Raw genomic sequence first — 8,453 nt, 5'->3', positions numbered from 1 at the left:
AACTTGCAGCCATTGACAAATACTTGACAGGCAGAGTAAGACATTCCTCCATGAACTCCCTACTGTCTTAATGTTAATGCTTTGCTAGAGGGGAAACAACCTTAGCTTCACAATAGCCAGGCTTCCGGGATCCTGTAAGTCTTCTTTAACATATGAAAATTCTTTTGGAAACTTCTTTGTGTTTACCTCCCCCAACTTCCAAGTATATAATCAATTTCTCCTCACGGCCTAGTGCAGCTCTTTCTGCCCAAGTGTCCCATCACCATGCTTTAATAAAACCACATTTTTTTATTGTAATGAAAACATCTCAAGAATTCTTTCTTGACTGTTCACTCCAGAGTCTCCACATCCAATCATGTGAGTGGTGGTGGGATTCCTTGACTATATTTTCCAGGAGTGCAGGGTGAAGTTCAACATATTCTGCAGCTAATGCAGTTCACTCCATATTTTCCATTAGACTTTGGCTCCAATTTTGTCTCTGTTTGAGAAGTTGGATCAGATATTTTTGTTTTGTGTTCTATTAGCCTTTCATTTAAAAAAAAATGCCTCTGGGATTGGTTGGTGGCTGGAAGTAAAAGTTTTGCATGGGTCCCGGCTTGTAACTTCTGTCTTCACAAAGCAATTGTGTTTGTATTGTCTCTACCCCTTGTAACTTCTGTCTTCACAAAGCATATGTGTTTGTGTTGTCTCCACCCCAGTCCCGAATGCTTTCCTGCACGCTTTCCTGCAAGATGCGAGACATAGCAAAGGTGTTTTTGTAATTGGAAGCTGCCACAATGACTGTGCTCCAAAGCCAGGGGAAGGGGATGTTCCTTCTGGAGCCCCCAAAGGGTTGGCCTTCCTGTGTTGACTCCTCTGAGTTTCTCCCTTTCCCCTCCCTTCTCTCCCTCCTACTGATGGCATCACTTTTTGTGTTGGGAAGCACTGCAGACATATTATGTTCTCTATGCAGAATAGCTGTCCCTGCACTGCCTATAGTAATGGTGCTTGATTCAGAAAGCACGTAAGAGAATATTTGTGGCAGTAGAACTTTAATCATGAACCCATCCCTACGTCGTTCAATGTGTGCTGGTTAGTACAGCTTTACTTATGGCCACCTCACACATGTAAGAACACTTATACATGTATACATTTTGCACACATTTGAAATGACATGAGTAAATATTTGGGAGATGGGATGGTGCTACAAGAGAACACGATCTGAGGTGCAGACCTGTATCTCAATGTCCACCCCACTCACTCACTTCTGTAAGTCCTGAGCCTGTTGCTAAAACTGAGTGTCTTTCCACATCTGCAAAATTCAGGTGCTGAGCCGTGCTAAGGGTGTTGTTGTGAGGGTTAAACTGGATGAATTTGTAAAAGAACACACACCAGGTACTGAGCAAATGTTAGTATCCTGCTCTAATTTACTGAATGTCAGCACATGCACCAAACTAGACCCCCTGAGGGTCCTACTTTCAGAAGTCTTACAATCTAAATGGTAAATCATATAGACAGATATATGATATGTAAATGCATATCAATTTACATTTTCAGAAAACCTACCTAGGACTTTGCAAACTTTTATCATCACTTGAAATTAATCTTGTATTTTGAGCCTTGTGCTTATTCATAACTTAATCTTTGGTGGGTCTTTTTATCACCATCCCTTTTGCCCTCTGCCTTAGGTACTTGACCCCCTTGGTGTCAAAATTTTACTAATCATAAAATGGTGACCTCCGTGCTTAGCACTGTATTAGCAGTCATTCCTGAAGCATTGTATGCAAGGAATAGATCTGTACACAGTCTTTGTCTTCCAGGCCCATCCTTCTCTCTCTGCACCTGCTGCTTTGCCGGTCTCAGCTGCCCAGCACAGGCCAATTTCATTCCTAAGCAGCTGCCAAACACCAGGTCAGCCACAGGAACTCCTGTGCCTCCCTCCCCACTGGAGCAGGAAATTGTGGGTAAAAGAAGAGAAGCACGGAGGAGCCTGGGAGGAGAGCCGCCTTTGCGAGTTCACCACAGATGAGCAGGCACAGGCAGGCACTGACAGAGACAAGGGATGGCAGGCTCTCCCCAGGCTGCATTAGGACCACAAGGCTGTGAATGTGGCCAGATTCCTGCTCCAAGGTCTCTTTTGTCCTCAGGCAGCCATGGAGCTGTCAGGCTCAATGAGGCAGTAACACAGCAGAGGAAGCTGTGCAAATGATTTTGTTTTGCACTTGGGCAAAGATTGCTCTGTCATGGCAACAAGAGTTGCCTGTGAATTTCTAGGCTCTGTGTCTGAAAGCATTTCACTTTGGAGACATGAAAAATGTGGTCAATGCCTTCACAAGGCAGCAGGAAGATTTTGTAGACCTATTTTGAATACTGAGAGAGGGATTCAGTTACCATCTCCTGGCACACAATGACCCTCAAAAGGGTCATTCTTAGCTCAGCAAGTGTAGACCATTCCATTTTAACAGCATCCTTCTATATGTTATAACAATTACTAACGGGTTAACGGTAGGTGAGTTCAGACCATGGGATAGACGTAGGGAACAGAGATTCATGGTAAGAAGCTTCTTTTGGGGTCTTCAATGACAATTATTAGTTCTGGAGAAATATTCAGAGCCTGATGGATTCTTAAAATGGAGCACAAAATTGCAAATAGATATTCTGTATAATGTAGTCAGCATATAGTGATCAGGTCACAAACATTGATGATTAATTTATTTGGTTAGGTACAAACTAAGAATGGGAAGACTAAACAATTTCAAACCATATGCTTTTAAAAACTTTTTAATTTTAAATGATTGTAGATTCACAGGAATTTGTAAAAGCAATATTAGAAGGAGGTCTCATGTGTCCTTTACCCAGTTCTCCCAATGGTAACATCTTGGGTAATAGTAATATGACATCACAACCAAGAAATGGCATTGGACAGTCTACTAAGACTATTCAGATTTTACCAGTTTTGCATTCACTTGTGCAGGCATTTGCATAGCCTGTGAAATTTTATCATATCTGTAGATTTGTGTAGCCATCACCACAATCAAAATATGGATCTTCTCCATCACCAGAAGACTCCTTCTTGCTATCCCTTTATAGCTACACCCATCTCCTCTCCCCATTCCTAGCTCCAGGTAACCAGATCTGTTTTACATCTGCATAGTTTTGTTATTTTAATGTTATATAAATAGAACCATAAAGTGCATTTTGAAATTGGCTCTGTTAGTCAGCATAATTTCTATGAGATCCATTCAAGTTGTTAGGTGTATCAATAGTTTTTATTGCTGAGTAGTATTCCATGGCATGGATGTATCAGTTTCTTTAGTCATTAATACATTGAAGAATAGTTGAGTCATTTCCACTTTGGGCTATCAAAGAAAGCTGTGGCATGGTTAATTTTATGCATCAGTTTGGCTGGGCTGTGGTTCCCAGTTGCTTGATCAAACACCAGCCTAGATGCACACCCAGGCTAGCCCTAGCATCTGCTTCTTGTCTACTGTGCCAGGCCCCTCACTCTTAGTCCCCATCCCAGTGGCCTTGGCATGGACAAAATGGAAGACGCCATGCCACAGGGATTGTCTTGTTTATACAGGGTGTAGGGTGGTGGTCTTGGCAGCTAGTCCTGGTGACTCAGTCCATAGCTGTGGTTCAAGTGAGAACTATAAAATGTTTCACACCATGTATTTATGAATCCAAATACAAATCAGAAAAGGAATTTATAGAATATGCCCCGCAAAGCAGGACTGGTCTTTCCTCCACAATGCTTGAAGCACCCACACATTTGGTCTCTATAGCTGGTGTCTTTGATGCCTATGTTCCTCCTGAGGGTGATGCTCTCATGTCATCTCTTTCAAAAGACTGACACAGACTGAGCAATTGAGAGATGCTGTGGTATCAGTGTTGTCAAGCTGCAGGATAAAAGAATGTGGTGCTAATTATAAAACAAAGGGCTTCCCTGAAAAATCAAGGATATCTTTACTGAGGCTCATCTTTATCTAAACAATTCAGACCATGACTGATTTTATACTTCGGTAACTGAAAACTGTTTCCTGGACATGGTCTGGGAAATTAATTCTAAGACTATCCACTGGAACTTCGTAGAATCTTGAGCTACTGAGAGTGGTTCAGGTTCACTGTTCAGGTCTGATGAACCAGGGCAACATTTATGGCCAGGTCATGGTCTGCATGCACACCTGGCAGACCCTGGCCATCTGTGACTGGTTTGGCCAATCAATGTATGGTCGGGATGTGGCCATCTTGTTCTGCAGTATGTTGTGTTGGAAAAGTACCTGATAAACCCCTATGAGAGTTGGATAATGCATTGCCAGATGGATAATGCAGCCAATACTTAAAGAAAGCAGTGATGATCCTTGGCCTCCAGCTAAAATGGGGGGAAGGAGAGGCACATAAGTTTCAACTAGCCTAATGTCAAAAATGACTCCTGGGGTAAAGCACTGGTGGTGAGGTGGCTGGAAGCGGAGAATTGTCTGAGTCTGGGAGCTGGAAAGTCCATCTCCACTGTGCTATAGAAACACTTGTCTTTCCTCCCTTATTCCACTTGTGGCTCTACAGCAGAATTGTCTTCAACACCCATGGCTGATGGCAGGGCCCAGGTGGGTGTGTGATATGCATAGACATGGACCTGTTTCTTGTTTTGTTTTGTTTTGTTTTCTTTTGTTTTAAGTTGCATGCCTAGCTTCTGAATGAGATGAAAGACAGTATGTTCCAGAGAACATCTGATACCAGTTTTTCCTGCAGCAGGGACTGTCAGGAGCAAACTGGCACAATTTCTTTCTAATCACAGGGCAGGGATCAGAGGTTGAAATAAAACACTATCAAAGTGTTGGACAGTTATGGTGGGTTCTATTCATTTCCCCTGGTTCAGACCGGAAATAAAACAGCCTTCAAATGGCAGAAATGGAAGGTGGGCTTATTGTGAGGGATGTGATTTCCAGGAAATCCAGACTTGGGAAAAATAATTCATATTTATGAAAAATGGTATCATTTGAGATGTTTTCTCACTGAATCAGCATTTGAATTTCATAGAATGTAAATCCAAAGAAATAATGTATCTCTCAACCAAACAAAATACTAGTCTATATGTTGCTGTGAAGGTACTGTCTCTTTTAGATGTAATTAACACTGGAATCAGTAGACTTTGAGTAAAGCATATTACCCTTCATAATGTAGGTGGGCATCATCCGATCAGTTGACAGTCTTAAGAGAAAAGACTGAGATCTTCCAAACAGGAGGAATTCTGCCTCTAAACTGATTGCCTTCAAATTCAAACTGCAAAAGATCGATTCTTCCCTGGTTCTTCATCCTGCTCGGCCTGCCCTGCAGATTTTGCATTTGCCAGACCCAACAATGGAGTCAGCCAATTCCTTAAAATCAATGAGTTGATCAATATCTATCTATCATCAATCTAACCATCTACATTTTTATATGCTATCGGTTCTATTTCTCTGGAGAACCCTGATTAAATACAGTTTCTATGGACATTTAGGTGCATATTTTTTTTAATGTTTATTTATTTATTTATTTTGAGAGAGAGAGCAAGCATGAGTAGAGGAGAGGAGAGAGAGAGAGAGAGAGAGAGAGAGAGAGAGAGAGACTGATGCGGGACTCAGTATCACAAGCCATGACATCATGACCTGAACTGAAATGAAGAGTCAGATGCTTAACCGACTGAGCCACCCAGGTGCCCCTTAGGTGCATATTTTTTTTGTGAATATAAGATTTTATTTTTCTGGCATAAATGCCTAGGAGTATGATGTTGGGTCATATGCTAAATGTGCATTCATTTTTTCTAACTGCTTAACTATATTTCAAAGTGACTGTATCATTTCACATTCCTACTCAGCAATGTATGATGAGCCAGTGTCTCTTCATCTTTACCAAAATTTGGAATCCTACTGTTTTATTTTATAGTCAGTCTGACGGGTACATAGTTATCTCATTATGTTTTTTTTTTTTAATTTTTTTTTTGATGTTTACTTATTTTTTGAAAGAGAGACAGAGTGAGAGGCGGAGGGGCAGAGAAGAATCACAGAATCCGAAGCAGGCTCCAGGCTCCGAGCTGTCAGCACAGAGCCCGACATGGGATTTGAACTCATGGAGTGTAAGATCATGACCTGAGCTGAAGTTGGACACTTAACCGACTGAGCCACCCAGGCGCCCCTCATTATGGTTTTAATTTGCATTTCCCTAATGGCTAGTGATCTTCAGTATTTTCCATGTGCTTATTTGTCATCTGTGTGTCTGTTTGGTAAAATGTCTATTTATGCTCTTTGCTCATTTTTACATTGGATTACCTTTTAATTTTTTATTTTTGTGTTTCAGTGGTCCTTAATATAGTCTAGTACAAGTCCTTTATCCACATATGGTGTCCAAGTATTTCCTCCTAGCTTCTAAGTTATCTTTCTGTTCTTTGAGAGGGTCTTCAGAGCAGTTGTACCTTTTGATGAGGTCCTCATTATCATCTCTTCTTTCTCGCACAGTGCTTTTCGTGTTGAGTCCAGAATCTCTTCACTAGACCCTAAACACTGAAGATTTTCTCCTAAAAGTTTTATAGTTTTGCATTTTACACTTGAATCTGTGATGTATCCTAAGTGAATTTTGTACAAAGTGTGAAGTTTAGATTGGAGTTCTCTTTTTTCCCTTAACACGGTTAATTGATCCTATTTGTTGAAAAGGCTCTCCTTTCTCCATTGAATTGCTTTTGGAGCTTTGTTAAAAATCAGTGTGAGATTTTTTGTGGGTCTATTTCTGGGTTCTCTTTTCTGCTCCATTCAGAAACAGTCTTCATCAATACCTCATGCCCTTGACAACTGTGGCTGTAGAGTAAGCCTCAACATTTCAGCCTAAATAGAGTGGTCTCCCAACTTTATTCTTGTTTTCCAAAACTCTTTGACCAATATTAACTTCTTTGCCTTTCTATAAATTTTAGAACAAGCTTGTCCATGTCTACCAAAAAGTCATTTATTATACAAAAAAAGCTTTATTTAATTCTATTTTTGCAAGTCATGTGTGTTTGTTAATGAAAATTTAGAAAATACAGGTAAACGTTAAGAAGAAACTATAATGTCCTTCCATTGAAAGGCCATTAGAGTACCAAAAGACGTCAGGAACTGAGCTATTTTGTTCTGTCGTTCTAATTGTCTATTCATTGTAAATACTATAATTTCTTAATTACTATCCCTGTTTAGCATCTTTACATATATGATGAATAACCACTTACATTGTCCTTTTTCCTCAAAATTGTCTTTTTCCTTAAAACTGGCTGGTTGCTGTGCTCGCTTCGGCAGCACATATACTAAAATTGGCTGGTTGCCACCACATAAATTTTAGAATCAGCTTGCCAACTTGCATGAAAAAGCCTGTCCAATTTTGACTGGAATTATATTTAATTTATAGATTAATTTGGTAATACGTGACATCTTCAAGATATCAAGCTTCACTGTCCCCATAAATATTTAAGTTTTAAGTCCTTCAATTGAGTTTTGTATTTTTGTCAATAAAATTCTGGCACATGTTTGCTAAATTTATTTCTAACTATCTCATAGATTAAATAATTTCAACAGCATCTTTTAAAAATTACATTTTCTAATTGTGATTTATTTATAGGAAGGCAATTGACTTTTATTTACTTTTTATTGATTTTATGTTCAGCAGACATTTTTCCCTTCTTTTTGTCTCTAATTTTTGGTCTGCATAAGACAGAGAAGGGGCTGGACTTGGGTCCCCTCCACCCTGACCATAAACCCAGTATTCTTTGGCTGCTTCCATAAAAAAAAAGGGAAAAGCTGAAAGTCTGTGTCCTTTAGTAGCACATCTTGCAGGAGTGTGGATGGAGGATGTTTACTGAAAGGGGGGTGCTGAGTACAAAGAAAGCAAGGACCAGACCAAACCAGTGAGCTTCAAGGTGGACCCAGCGCTGACCCCATGCCATGCCACCTCTCCCCTCATTATCTCACTAAAACTCATGCCCAGCTGTGGGGATGTAACACGTATTTAATCATGCAATGCATGATGAAGCATGACCTTTACATGTGCAGCCGCTAATGTATCCCCACCTCCACATGCTCAGAAGTCACCTTTTCTCCTGTTTCTTCACAAAACTCCCCAACCGCTGCTTGTGGGAACTCTTAGGGACCACTGCTTTACAAAACTCTTACTCCATGCATCCCCCTTGTGTTCCCGTACAGGCCCCAGGGCTTTATGTGTAGAATATTCACTATTTGCAAAAACTGATAATGTTATTTCCCCTCAACCCTTACTTTCTCTTCCCTTCTCTCCTTCCTTCTCTCTTTCCTTCTTCTGCCCTCCCTTCCTCTCTCTTCTTGTCTTTCTTCCCCTCACTCTCCTCTCCTTCCTGACCTCCCTTCATCACCACCTAGAACCTTCCATTCTACTTTGTTCACACATATTAGGGAGCCTCTGATCTTCCACAAGGATGCCTGGACGATGTCATTATGTGTGTT

At 40.6% G+C, this 8,453-nt stretch overlaps 1 pseudogene; it reads left to right on the top strand.

The window, feature by feature from the left end:
- Nucleotides 1-3,521: 3,521 nt before the first annotated feature.
- Nucleotides 3,522-4,322, top strand: LOC125159890 (39S ribosomal protein L45, mitochondrial-like; annotated as a pseudogene).
- The last annotated feature ends 4,131 nt before the right edge of the window (nucleotides 4,323-8,453 follow it).

This window comes from Prionailurus viverrinus, unplaced genomic scaffold, assembly GCF_022837055.1.
Source record: "Prionailurus viverrinus isolate Anna unplaced genomic scaffold, UM_Priviv_1.0 scaffold_81, whole genome shotgun sequence".
NCBI classification, from domain to species: domain Eukaryota; kingdom Metazoa; phylum Chordata; class Mammalia; order Carnivora; family Felidae; genus Prionailurus; species Prionailurus viverrinus.
This window is presented reverse-complemented; position numbering and strand designations above follow the sequence as displayed.